This window comes from Delphinapterus leucas, chromosome 2 (assembly GCF_059928025.1).
Source record: "Delphinapterus leucas isolate spDelLeu-1000000601 "Yukka" chromosome 2, BTC_Dleu_Yukka2, whole genome shotgun sequence".
NCBI classification, from domain to species: Eukaryota; Metazoa; Chordata; class Mammalia; order Artiodactyla; family Monodontidae; genus Delphinapterus; species Delphinapterus leucas.
Window position 1 is genome coordinate 149,252,952 of NC_143130.1, and position 12,994 is coordinate 149,265,945.

At 46.4% G+C, this 12,994-nt stretch overlaps 1 protein-coding gene across 3 annotated transcripts in view; it reads left to right on the forward strand.

Annotated features, from left to right (window-relative positions):
• Positions 1 to 3,157: 3,157 nt before the first annotated feature.
• The window catches only part of SUSD6 (sushi domain containing 6), a 93,852-nt gene continuing 84,015 nt past the window's right edge, over positions 3,158 to 12,994 (forward strand). The window contains exon 1 of one of the 3 annotated variants that reach the window (XM_089907876.1): positions 3,158 to 3,444. The gene's annotated coding sequence lies outside the window, so the exon portion shown is untranslated. Of the gene's footprint in view, positions 3,445 to 3,673; positions 4,070 to 12,994 lie in introns of those variants that run through there. The other 2 variants (XM_022570264.3, XM_089907880.1) reach the window with 2 other exon arrangements.

The following is a 12,994-nucleotide window of genomic DNA, read 5'->3' on the forward strand; positions in this document are numbered from 1 at the left end:
AATTTATTATGCTAGGTGTAAGATACAAAAAAATCAATTATGAAGACCACATCTTGTAGGATTCCATATACAAAATGTCCAGTATAAGCCAACCTATGGAAACAGAAAGTAGATTATTGGTTGCCTAGGGCAGGGGTTGGAGTGGGAGGAAGTGGGGAGTGATTGCTAATGAGTATACAGTTTCTTTTGGGGATCATGAAAATGTGCTAAAATTGATTGTGGTAATGGTTGTACAGCTCTGTAAATATACTGAAAACCATTGAGTTGTACATTTCAAATATACAATTATATATTTAAACTGTGAGTAGTATGGTATGTGAATTGTATCTCAGTAAAGCTGTTAAATTTTCAAAAATATTTACAAATTTTAAAACAATTTTTTAAATTAAAAAAATAATCAACTGTTCTCTCTTTAATGGCCTAAAAATATTTAACCTCTGCCAGGGAGTACCATCCCTATTTTGCAGGTGAGATGAGCAAGGCCCACAGGCAGAATGTAACAGGGGCTTTTGCTCAGCTCTATAGAGGAGGCCAGCGGAACCTGGCAGGAGGGGAAGTGGTGGGAGAGGAGAGGCTGGGGAGCCAGCATTTACAAAGGGAGAAAAGAGATTCACCCCTGATCCTGGCAATATAAAGCAGAAGGAAATATGTGCTAAACTGAGGATCATCCAAAATGCCACAGAAGAGCAGAAGGGAAGCTCTAGAAAGGTTGCAAAGGGTGACTGGGGAGGGCATTCCAGGCAGAGGAAACAGTGTGGGCATGGGCTCTGAAGTGTGAAAGTAGGTGGCTTGTTAGAGGCGTGCAGGTGGTGTGGGGAGGCTGGAGCGTGGGATGTGTGGAGGGGTGGAGAGGATCTGGGCCAGACTGTAGGGTGCACAGTCCAAGACATGTTCCAAGTTTGATTTTGTTCTGTGGACACTGGGATGTCCAGGATAAGATTTTTAGATAGTAACAGATTTGCATAGGGTCTCAGAAGCCATTTTACAATGTGAGGTAGAGGGTCTTGCATGAAGTCACCGATCAGTTAGTGGCCAAACTGACTGCAGTGCAAAACTAGGGGCTCCAATGCCTGGCCTAACCCATCTTCCATCATGCCAAGCTGCCTTCTAGGATGATTTGCCCGCTTTTCTTTTCTTCTTCTCTCATCTGTCTTCTCTGACTCCTCCCTAGCCCTTCCTTTGCTTCCAACCCCCTTGTTGCTTTCCTGGCCCTTGGGTCCGCCTGGGGTGTTCCTGCAGCTGACAGCAGGTTGCTGAACTCTGTTGCAGATCCAGGCAGATCTAATGTTTGCTTTCAACCCCCTTAGTGGTCTGGGCAGTGAGGCCCCAGTAGAGGAGGAAATGAGTAGGAAGGGAAGGTGTCCATCAACTGCAGTGAGTCTGGACCTAGGAGATGTTAGAAAACAAAATTCAACCAAGTAAATTTGAAGATCTAATTGTCTTTATTCAATGATTCAGGAATCAGGGAGCATCCCATCTAGCAACTAGAAGGGTGCTCAGAGGAGTTGTACAAAATGGAAGGATTTTATAGGAAGAAGGCTGGGGCAAGGGAGCTATTATTAAAAGAAAAGAAAGGATAATTTTTAGGCCTGAAGGTCTTCTTTTTTTTTGGTGGGGGGGAAGAGAACTGCCAAGGGTTCTATTATGCAGATTGCCTCTTCTTCCTCTGGGGAATGGAGAGGGTCCATGTGACAGATTACTATGTGATAGCACCTCATTGGTGCTGACCAGAAGATTCCAAACTGGTTGATTACATTTATGGTGAAGGTCAAAACTGCAATTAGGTTAGGTATTAAATCTAGGTTTGGTATCACGGGCTTTAGCACAAGTGATGCCATTTTGGGCCTGTGGGTTTTCTCTTTAACAGAACTCAAGGAGGAAAGAAGGCAGAACAAAGACAGGCTTATGGAAGAGGAAGCAGCAGCCATATGTTCTGTGGGGCCCAGAATGGGATGGGTGTGTGTGCATGGTGGTGTCGTCGGGCGGGACTGGGGTCGGCGTGACACCCTGCTTGCTTGCTTTGAGCTACCTCAAAAATTCAACCAAAAATTCAATTCAATTCACAGCACTCTTCCAGAGAACCTGCTAGAACTAGGCTAGGTGAGAGGCCCTGAGAGGGTGTCCAAAGGGCATCAGAAAGGAGAGCCTGCCTTACCCAATCTGCAGCAGAGGCTTAAGTCTCTGGGTCCGAGCGCAGACTCTGGCACTGATTCTCAAGTAGGAACGCCTCAACATTAATTGAGCTCCTCTGAGACAGGCACTGTTCAAGGCCCTGGGCCACAAAGTCAAAACTGTTGTCATTAAGGGGTCACAAGCCCTGTAAACACAGAGGATGTATCTCCTAGGGCCGCAGTGGGATCACTTATAGATGCTGTAGCTATAAAGTCCACAAACTAGCATATGTTGGAAAATAGCCCCAGGAGGCAAGGCTCAGGATGGGAAATAAAGTTAGGCGGTGGCGGGGTTCTAGCCCGGACTCTGCCAGTCCGCACTCTGAACTTCAGCTTTCTGAACCTTGAGATCCGTCGCGTGCTTTTAGTGTGATGAGGAATCCCTTAGGAATGCTTTTTAAGATAGATTCCAGAGTCCAATCGTAGCTTTTTCGAATCAGAATGATGGGACGTGGGACCCTAAATCTGCATTTTTACACCTGCACCCCCGGGACAATTTTGAGGTTGGTAGGCTTTGCAACATAGTTTGAGGAGTACCGCTTAATAGGGAGAAGTACCGCTTAGCGACAGGCCTGGCGACGGATTCCTGAGCTAAGAAGGCAACAGGAATGAAAGCGCCTTGTCGACCGGAGAGCAAACCAATTCTTTGCAAATAATAGTTATCCAAATAATATCCGAATAATCCAAAAAATAATACAATAATAATAGTAAAAGAACTGGAGAGTGCAGCGCAAAGGCATCTCAGTCTGAATCTGTACCACCGCCCGGTCCACTCTAGCAGCGCTGGCGTGACGGTGCCTTTAAGAACACCCCCCGCCCACCCAGTCTCGCCTCCCGCGGGGCGTGCGGGCCGACCGGCGGCGCTTGCGTGCTGCCAGCCGTCGACTGGCGGGGCTTCCCAGCGGGGCGGTCGCGGCAGCGCGACGCCGGCGCTGGTTGTGTGCGCGCCTGGCCCCGCCCCTCGCCCGCCCCTTCCCCTCCCCCTCCGCGGGCCTCCCCCGCCCGCACGGTACAGCTGGGCCGGTGACGCGCGTACTGCTGCCGTTTCCTCTGCTACGGCCGCCGCGTTCCATTCTCCTAAGCCGGCGACATCCTCGTCCCCTGCCTCCCGCCTCCTCCTCCCGCAGCGCCGGCCAGCGCCAGCCAGACAAGGGCACACGGGGTCTCGCCTAGACCCAAGAGAGCTGCGGGCGCGCGCAGGCGGCGGAGCGGATCCCGGCGCTGCGGAAGCTGCGAGCGTCCGCCTCCCGGAGGTCGCCGCGCCGTTCCCCGGGTGAGTTGGCACCGCGACCGGGGGGCGGCGGGGCCGGGCATTGTGTCACTGGCGCCCTCGGCCGGCTGTCAGGGGCGCAGGACCGGCGCACCGCCCGGGAGGGACGTTGGGGAGCCCGGACGGCCGCCCCGCGTCGGCTGCTCTCCGCGCTTCCTGCGCCGGCCCGGCTGTCACCCCGACGTCCGGCGGCGAGCCCGGTGCCGGCTTGGGCGGAAGGGCGGCGGGGGGGAGCTGTGCCGAGGCCGGGAGGAAAACCGGCCGGCCGGCTTGCGGCCGGGAGCTTGGTGGCCGGGATCGGGGCGCTCCGCCCGGGCCTCGCCGGGCGTGCGGGGTCGCGCTCCGGCTCGGAATTCACGGTGGAGACCACATTTTGCAGGTCGCTGGGAGGTAGTCACAGGCTGGCTGTCTTAATTACTGTTAATGTTTTTTTGTCAAGCCAGCTAAAGCTGCGCGTCCTGCGCTGGGGCAGGGTTGGCTTAGCGATGGTGGACTTCCGAGGGCACCTTGGAGCCCGGGTGTGCGAGCACCGGAGCTTTCTGGAGCCCCCGCACCTCGTCTGGTCTTTAATCTCAAAAACTTTTCTTAGTATCCGGGCTGAGACGCACCGAAACCACTTCCTGTTTATGTATGTAGACTTTCTTTTTTCACTTCTGGTTTTTAGAGACAAATACTGGTTGTCGGTCTGACCCTCCCACAGGGTTGTGACTGTGGGGCTGCTAAAGTGGGAAAAGTTACCTGTAAGGAGGTCAGGAGGGGGAGGTGGTTTTGGGGACCGAAAGACCCAGGAGAAAAGAGGCGTCGAGAACAAATCTCCAGCTGGTTCGAGGGAAGTTCAGCAGTGAGGCCTGATGCTGCTGTTCCCATAGAATGTCCCCTCGTGTCAGGCAGCTCGCTGGGCTTTACTGCTCTTGCTAACTGGGCTTGTGTGTGCTCTGTACAGAGGTGCAGTGAAACTACCCAGTTCAATTAAACCGTAGGTATTTTACACCCTTTATAGGTCTGCAGAGGTGACAAGAGTGTCTTTCCATCCTTTACACTGGTTAATTCACTTCTGTTCTTTTCATTGCTCCGATTTAAAAAATATGTATGAATGGGGTGAATGCATACATATTCCTTTTCTGTTTTGGGAATTCCACACCCAAATTGTCACCATGTAGTGAGGCTAGTAGAGGCATGTGCTTGGCATTGAGTTTTGAATTTTCTGGGCTTTCCATTTTTAGCTAGATGCATATTCAACCAGAAATGAAAATTTTCAGAGTTTGGGGCATGGGGAGTACATCTACCTTCCCCTCAGTAGAGGAGATATTTAATAATGAAAAAATAATAGCAATAACAGGGGAAAGTTCTTGAGGACTTACTGTGAACTGAGTTTTGTGCCAAGAGCTTTACTTTCTTGATCTCATTTAATAAACAGCAAACTTTTGTGGTGGATTTTGTCATTATTCTCATTCTTTCAGATGAGAGCAAAGCCAAACAAATAACTTGCCCAAGGTCACAAAGGTATCTCATAGTAGAGCCCTCACCCTGAACTACTAGATTATACTGTTAATTTCTAGTTTGCTTACCATTTGGTAAAATTGAAACTGGAGTCTTTCTAGACTCTGTCCAAAGCACTACTTCCTCAGGCTTTCTCAGATCATGTGTGCATCCTTATTTCTTTCTCCAAGGTACACATTTATGGTATGTTTGCACAACATTCGTGGGTTCATTCATTCTTTTTTTTAATTTAGTACTGACAAGTATTTGTGATACAGAATATATGCTGGGCACTGTGCTAGGTATTGGGGTTACTGCAGTGAATAGGACAGAACCCTGCCATTTCTTACAGAGTTCATGGTTTTTAAGTCAATTTATTTTGGCTTATGTTGTTAATTTTCAGTGGTGTCCATTTGCTGCTTAAGGAAGTCCTGAGCAGTGCGTTAAATAGAGAACAATACTGATACCAGTCATGATAAATAGAACTCCCTGTCCACAGGGTGGTCTTTTGGGTACTGTAGTAGAAATGGCATATGAAACCAAACCATACCTACAGCTAGACGGGGACAGGTCCCTGAGTGCTCAGAGTAGGACCTGCCTCTCCGCCCTGCAGTGTTAAACCCGGAGAGCAAACCCACTGTCAAATGGCAGTTCAACTTATTTACTGAGGCTTGCCTTCTTAAAGTCCAGAATGTGGGCAGATAGAAAGAAGAGGAAGAAAGGTAGAATGAGGTGTTACAGATGCAGGCTGGCAGGTGAAGAGACCTCAGCACTTTGTCTGGTTTCCTGGCAGGTCTCCATTATGTGGTGACTGAACTTGTGCTCTTACATAATGGTGCATCTCCTGGCAGGGGGTTTCCTCCTTGCCGTTCCCAGGACAGCAATTCCTCTAGCTACCCTCCCCCTCGATACACACACATATGCACCGTCCAAAGGGAGAAATGAGAAATTTATCTGGCTTCTTAAAAGTAAGAACTTATTTCAACTTTATTGCTACTCAGCGTTGTTTCACTTCCTCTATGCTTTTACATCCTCCAGAAAAAAACTTGCCTTATGTTTTAAATCTTTCCTAGTACTCTCTTTCCGCATTCTTAGCTCTTCTGATAGCCAGGCAACTACTGGTATCTGTCTGTGGGCTCAGAGAATTACAGTATTTTTTTAAAAGTTAGTGAACCACGTAATCTTCCTTGTTTCTGTACCAAAACAAGTGAACTGGGGAGAATGTCTTTAGCAGAGCCTCTCGCAGGCAGAGAAGGAAGGCCAGAGAGCACATGTGCTTGTCTTCTCCTCTAGTTCCCCATTACTCAGGGACGATTCACCGAGAGGCAGCAGCAGGGATGTGATTTCTGCTTACGGGCCTGAAATGCCTACTTGGAGGCCTGAATGTCTGCAGACCCACTAGGCCCAGTTGTGTAATTGCCATGCATGAAGCGTTTTACTGAGCTCCTAAATTTGACATGCGATCTCCTAGTGAAAGCTGCCGAGCAGGATTCATTTTCCCTCTTTCATCCCCCTAGACAGTAGGGAAGTCTTGTGCAGAGTGCATTCCCTCAAGCAGTAGGAGAAAGATGGGAAGGAACAAGGAGAGGAGGAAGCCCAGTGCCTTTTTTTTTTTTAACTTTGAAAGCAAATATTGCTGTGGTGCAGACTTGAGTGTTGAGGATTAGGACATCTGCTTGTATGATAATAGAGCCTCTTTCCCCTGGTTTCTCCTCAAGATGGCTTCAGTCTAGGGGCCACCCACATATCCCACCGTGGTGAGGCTTCACTTAATGGGAATGGTTTTTTAAAAATTAGTATTTTTAAGTTATGTTGCCGCATTGCAGGAAACTAGAGCGGTGAGAAATGATACCTGTAACGTGGTAGGGCTGTTTCCCCATTGGCGGGAATGAAGGATGCAGCTCAGGGTTGGGGCTGGGGTGTGTGTGTGTGATGAGTATTTGAAGGTGCCAACAGCTGTGGATCTGAGACTAATGACAGTTTCAGGACAGCATGGGGGGTGACCGTCCTTGAGCATCAAGATGTGTTCACTCCTGCCCCGGCTAGGATTCAAGGCAGCAGCTGTTGTTCCCTTAGATGGCTGTAAGTTCCAGTGTATCCGTGTGAAACCTTTATCTGAAACAGTAGAGGTACTGGGGAAAGAGGCACCTCTTACAAGGGTTAGGTTTTAGTGGCGGAGCCTGTCGGGCACCTGTGGATGTTTCCTTTTTCTTGTGCTCACCTGTGTCTGTGATGCTGTCCTTTTTCTTTCCCTTTTAGTTCTTTGGCCTAGAAACCAGCAGGATTCCTCTATTTGCTCTCTCATCCTCTGGTTCTTACCTGAGTGTGGAAGTCTCCACTCTGTTGGTAGGCCTCTCGGTGGTGTCAAGTTGGGTCACTTCAGCTGTGAAAGGCCACCTGTGCTGCTGTCAGGGCTAGGGGACAGTTGAGTCTCCGTGAGAGACTCAGGGAGCAGAAAATGCAGCGACTGTGGTGAGAACTGAACGGGTTTCACAGACTCGTGTTGCCTGTGATGTATTCTCCCTCCCTGGCTCTTATATCTCAAAAAAGGAAAATAGCCACGCTTGAAGCATCTGAAGCCGCGTGCCAAGAATTCATGCAGTACTCCAGAGACAGGATATTATTGAAGCATTTTTCTCAAGCAGAAACAGATGTAGCTCCCTGTTACTGTCGCCAGTGTTGGTGGATCCTTAAAATTACCTGATAGCAGTGTGCCCTTAAATGTATTCTCTCCTCCCACACACACGTACCATTATTATTATTATTATTTTTGGCAGAGCCCCATTGCTTGATTTGGGGACAGGTAGCCTGGGATTCCTGATGATAGTAATAGGTTCTCAGTGGGTTTGCAGATGGCAGAGGTGGTGACTGACAATTATTTACTACTCAGAAGAGGATCTTCTGTGGTGAAAGATTAAATGACTCAGGATTCTTTCCTCCTGTAGTTGGAGATTGGACACAAAACCTCAGAGGACAGACACAAATAGGGGCTTTTCCCCAGCTTCCCCTTTCTTTCTATCCTTTTTTAAGGAGGGGGAAAGTCTGATCTTTCCAAATCCAGCCTCCTGCCAGCAGTGACTTGCCTTCACCCCAGAAGTTTAAGAACAGAACATGAGTTGCCCTGTGTGTAGACTCTCCTTGCTGAAATTTTGGCTAGACTTGGCTTTGGTTTCTGACAAAGCCAGGAAAATGAAACTAACTTCTGGGAATAGGAGAGGAGGAGTGTTTATCCCGTTCTTCCTTCTTTGAGTTCTCAGTTGATCTCAATAAACTAAGTGGATGGAAGTTTAAAAAAGGGAACTTGAAAAAGAGAACAAAGTGGTTTTGCTTATTTTGCATTTTAAGTTGTAGTCAAGGCAAACTGAGGGAAGACTGAGGGGTTTTTTTTGTTTTGTTTTTAATCGTCAGTACGCTGGGACAAGATTACGGAAAGCTTGGAAAATAGAGGGGGGGAACCACTATGATTCTACCAACCTAACAGAAACATCATTTCCATGTATTCTACTTTTTCTTTTAGTTGGTAGTCCTTGTAACATTCAATTTTGTATTTCTTTTTTTTTTTTTCATTTAATGTTATAGCATAAACATTTTCCTATAATAACACATAGCCTTTATAATTATTTTTAGCGGCTTTATAAAATTCCATCAAATAGATCAGCTGTGATTTAAATACCCTCTCTCATACATCTAGATTATTTCTAAGTTTTCTCAAGGAGATATTTTTTTTTGGAGGGGTGATTTTATTTTGTCATATGACATTTTTTAGAAACAGCTTTAAGACGTAATTTATATATCATAAAGGTCATCCATTTAAAGTGTACAAGCAGTGGATTTTAGTATATTTACAGAGTTGTCCAGCGATCACCATAATCCTACCTAATCTAATCTTAGAACATTTTCATCACCCCCAAAAGAAACTCCATTAGTAGTCAGTCCCTATTCCTCTATAATCCTCCTAGCCCAGGGGCACCACTCATCCGCTCTATAGTTTACCTGTTTGGACCTTTCGTTTGAATAGAATCATACAATATGCGGTCTTTAATGATTGGCTTCTTTAACTTAGCATGATGTTGCTGAGGTTTATCCATGTTGCAGCTTACATCGCTACTTCATTCTGCTTTGTTGCTGAATAGCCTGTTGTTTAGATATACTTCTGTGTTTTGTTTATCCATTCATCAGCCGATGATCGTTTGGGTTGTTTGTGCTTTTTGGTTATTATGGATAATGCTGCCACGAACCCATGGGTTTCCTGTAGACATATGTTCTCATTTCTCAGGGAGATATTTTAAAAGCTGCATCCATATTTCTACTTTGGAGTTAACGTTCTACTTGGTTACGTAGTTTGTTTGGGCAAGAACAGTATAGCGAAATCTCTTGATCCTGTGGTGTGGTGTTGAGGGTATTGCCCTGAATTAAGAAAAGGTGCTACATACACATATACATATATATACCTATATATATGTGTGTATATATATATAGGTATATATATGTATATATATACACGTGCGTGTGCATGTATATATGTGTGTGTATATATATATACACACACATATATATGTTGATATATATGTGTGTGTGTATATATATATAGCGTTTAAGAGGGTTGAACTCTCCAGTAGCATTGTTTCCAAATCTTTGGTGCGGAACTTGAAACAGTAGTGAGTTGACAGATGCGTTAGTGCCTAGATTCAGTGCACATGTACTGCTGCTTTAAAAAAGGGGGGGGGCGTGGTTTCAGCATGAAGCCTCAGTTGTAAATTGCATCATTGTGTCTTTTGGAGAGAGTGTTACCATGAACCCCACAGAGCCTTCCTTATCAATGTAATTTATAGTTCTCAGAAGTTTTCCCTTTCCTTATGAAAAATTCCATGCGAGGGTTCTGTGCACCTGCTTGGAGGCTGCTGCTAGACTGGGGAGTGGCATGCTTGCTGAATAGAGAGCCAGCCCGTGAGCGGGGGAGGGAGAGGGGCTGTGAGTGTGGTTTAAACGCAGGCCTGAGAAAGAATGTTCTTTAGAAATGGGTTCTTACTGGTGGACCTTAGTTGCACCCGAGGTTTAAAATATAGATCAGGCCAGACACAAAGAGGAACAGATGGTGCTGCTGGGAGTGTCATTTCCTCTACAGATTAATCTACCCCTGGGTGGTTTTACATCATAGCAGCCTCAGTACTGAAATAGTGCAGTGCCTCCTTTCACTCTTGTTCTAATTGGAATTCCTAGCATTCGTGACCAATAGCTGGTCTTGCTTTTCCTGCTCCTAGATCCCTCCCAGAAGTTCTTGAAATTGTGCATGTGTAGGCCACCTAAGGGTCAGAGAGTCAAGATGGTTCTACCTCAGAAACACATGGGACACAGGGCACATGCCCTTTGTCCAACAAGCCAGACAAAAACTAGGAAGTTGAATCATCTTCCCCTGTACCTGTTTCAGGTTCCTTCACCTGGAGCCAAGTCCAAGGACCAGTTTTTCCAGAAAGTTCCCTCATGTGTGTGTGTAAATGTGTATGAATACAGCCATAACTTCCCTGCCACTGTTCACTGCCAGAAGCTTTAGATTTGGAGTGGCTCTACCTGGTAATACAAATTCTGTTCCCAAGTACTAGGAGTCTCAAAAGGCTGAGTAAGGAGACAGGACTCTTATCTGAAGATTTGAATGCTTGACTGTAGTATCCAGATGTTACCAAAACTTCTTGCACAACAAGCCAAGCATGTGACCAGAGAGAGCTCATGAAATGCTAGAGTTGGGAGGATGGGACTCCGAGGATGGTCTCATTTTACAGCCTCACTTAATAGAATAGAAAAATGGGAAATGGTTGCTCAGAGCTCATTTTCCTGAGTGGTGACAGGGCCAGGGGAGAAGCCAGGGCTGCACATTCCTAGTCTGGTACTTTTTCTATCCCAGTGTGATCAACTTTTCTTCTCTGGGCCTGTTCCAGGAAAGGGGATTGGAGCCCAGAAGGGTATGTGGTTGATATCGTTAGGAACAAACTCCTATCCCTTCTGTGATTGTGGTTTTGAGTCTAATAGTGAAATTACAAAAGGGAATGAGTCTTTAAATTCAGTTCTTAAGAAGGACTGTTCTTAAAATGGGAGTTGGGCTTAGGCTGGGCCTGCTTAACTCTTTTATCTCTGTACTGTGCTTCCTTAAAATTTAGAAAACACCCCTGACTCCAGGCCAATGGGATGTGCTTCCTGAGTCATTTTCCCCTTTGGGTCTTGCTCACCCAGGTGGGACAGTGGCAGGTAGGTGCTGGTGGCAGCCTAGATGTAGTAGGACTGCCCAGTATTTGAGAACGTGCTGTCTAGGACGGCTGATGGCCCCTCCCTCCTAGCAGACTGAAACCCTTCACAACTGTGGTTCTGATATCCTCAGGTTTATTTCATGTGGGTCAGCCTCCCGTCCAAATGCAGTGTGAACACACGTCTCTAACTGTGTCTCTAACCAGCCAGGAAGGAAATAGACTTCTTGGGTTGAGGTGTCATATATGCTAGCTTTCTCCATCCCAGAAAACCAGTGAGCAGTTTGGTGTTCAGTGGGTGTTGTTCTTTCAGTTGGCATGCTCAGAACATTTTTAGAGAATTAACAAATGGTATGTTGGCTGGTGCGCACTTTTATCAATCCTTGATTCTCATCCACTCCCAGGTAGACACTCTGCCATGGGAAGGCCATCTACCGCCTCGTTTCAGTCCTGTGGGAATTTTGCTTGTTACACAGCAGGATGGCAAGAAAAACAGGCTCTGGGTTGCACAAGGTTTCATTGGTCCATCTTATTTTCCCCTTTACATGCACCTTCAAGTTCTCATAATTTGTGAGCTGAAAATCTGGTTGGGCTGTGATGTCAGGCTGGTGGGAGGTGGGTAGAGGGTTGCTGCAGAAACCAAGAGGAAGGAAGGAAGTCAAGTCATTTGTGTGGCCGGTATTCAGTGAATGCCCGTGGTGGTTAAGTGCTAGGTATGCAGTTGTGAACAAGAACAAAATGCACACAGCACTTGCCCTCATGAAGTTAAAAGTCTGGGGGAATACCCACGGCTTATTTAGTTCGACAGTAGCGCTGGAGGAATCTGTTGTGTAAAGCAGGCTTTCAGCTTGGCTGCTCTGAAGGAGTGGCTCTGGCTTTTTCAGGGACATTTGTGCTCCAAACCAGCAACCACCCTGGAAGGGAGGAGGACTTGAAAAATACCCTTGGAGAATTCCTCCTCACCTCTCTAGCAAGAGAGCAAATTGCCTTTCTCTGTAGAGCAAGCTCGGTCTAGGAGTTTGGTGTGAGGATTCCGTTTTTCCAGCTTTACTTAACTAACCAGTTTTTAATGTGGGAATGTTTTCTGACCCTGACGTGTTTTTTTTTGGTTTTTTTTTAGTTTAGAGAGAAAAGCGGGTGTGAATTCAACAGTGAGAAATTGGGAGAAGGGAAATAGGTAGGATCAGTGGTGTGAATTCCTTAGGGAATCTTTCTTTTTCTCCATTTCCTTCAAGCCTCAATTTTAGATATGTTAATTTGTGTCTCTTCCTGATATATCTGGCTTTATAACTTGCTGGAGGCAGTAAAGGACCTAGTACACTACTGGCACAAATAAGGGTCCCAATAAAAGCACATCCCCGTATGTTTTACCTCTGTGGGTAAGCCATCTCCGTGTAGGCTCAGGTTCTAGGCTGAGACTGGAAGTTCCCTGAGGTCAGTGACTGTCTTGTCCACTTCTTTATACTCAGCTGGTTGAGAAGGATTGACCAGGTATAGAGGATAAAAGTAAAAAGGGTGAGAGGGCAAGGTGACCTTGAGTCCATAAGCCTTGATGACAAGGAATGTAAGAGTGGTATTATCGATGAAATTCCAAAAAAGAAACATTTGGAGGGAGGCTTGGTTTGAGTGAAAAACAAATATAAACAAGGTGATAAAAAGCTGTTAACATTTACCAAGTTTACTCTGACTGGTGGCAGGAAAAGAAGACAGCTCGGGAACCATGGAGGTGGGAGGAGGAGAAGCAAAGAGAGGGTATTGGCTGTTGTCCAAAATGTTTTAGCAAGGCCAGTCAAAAACAATCTATAGGAACCCTTAGGAATTTTGATCCGAGACCAGAG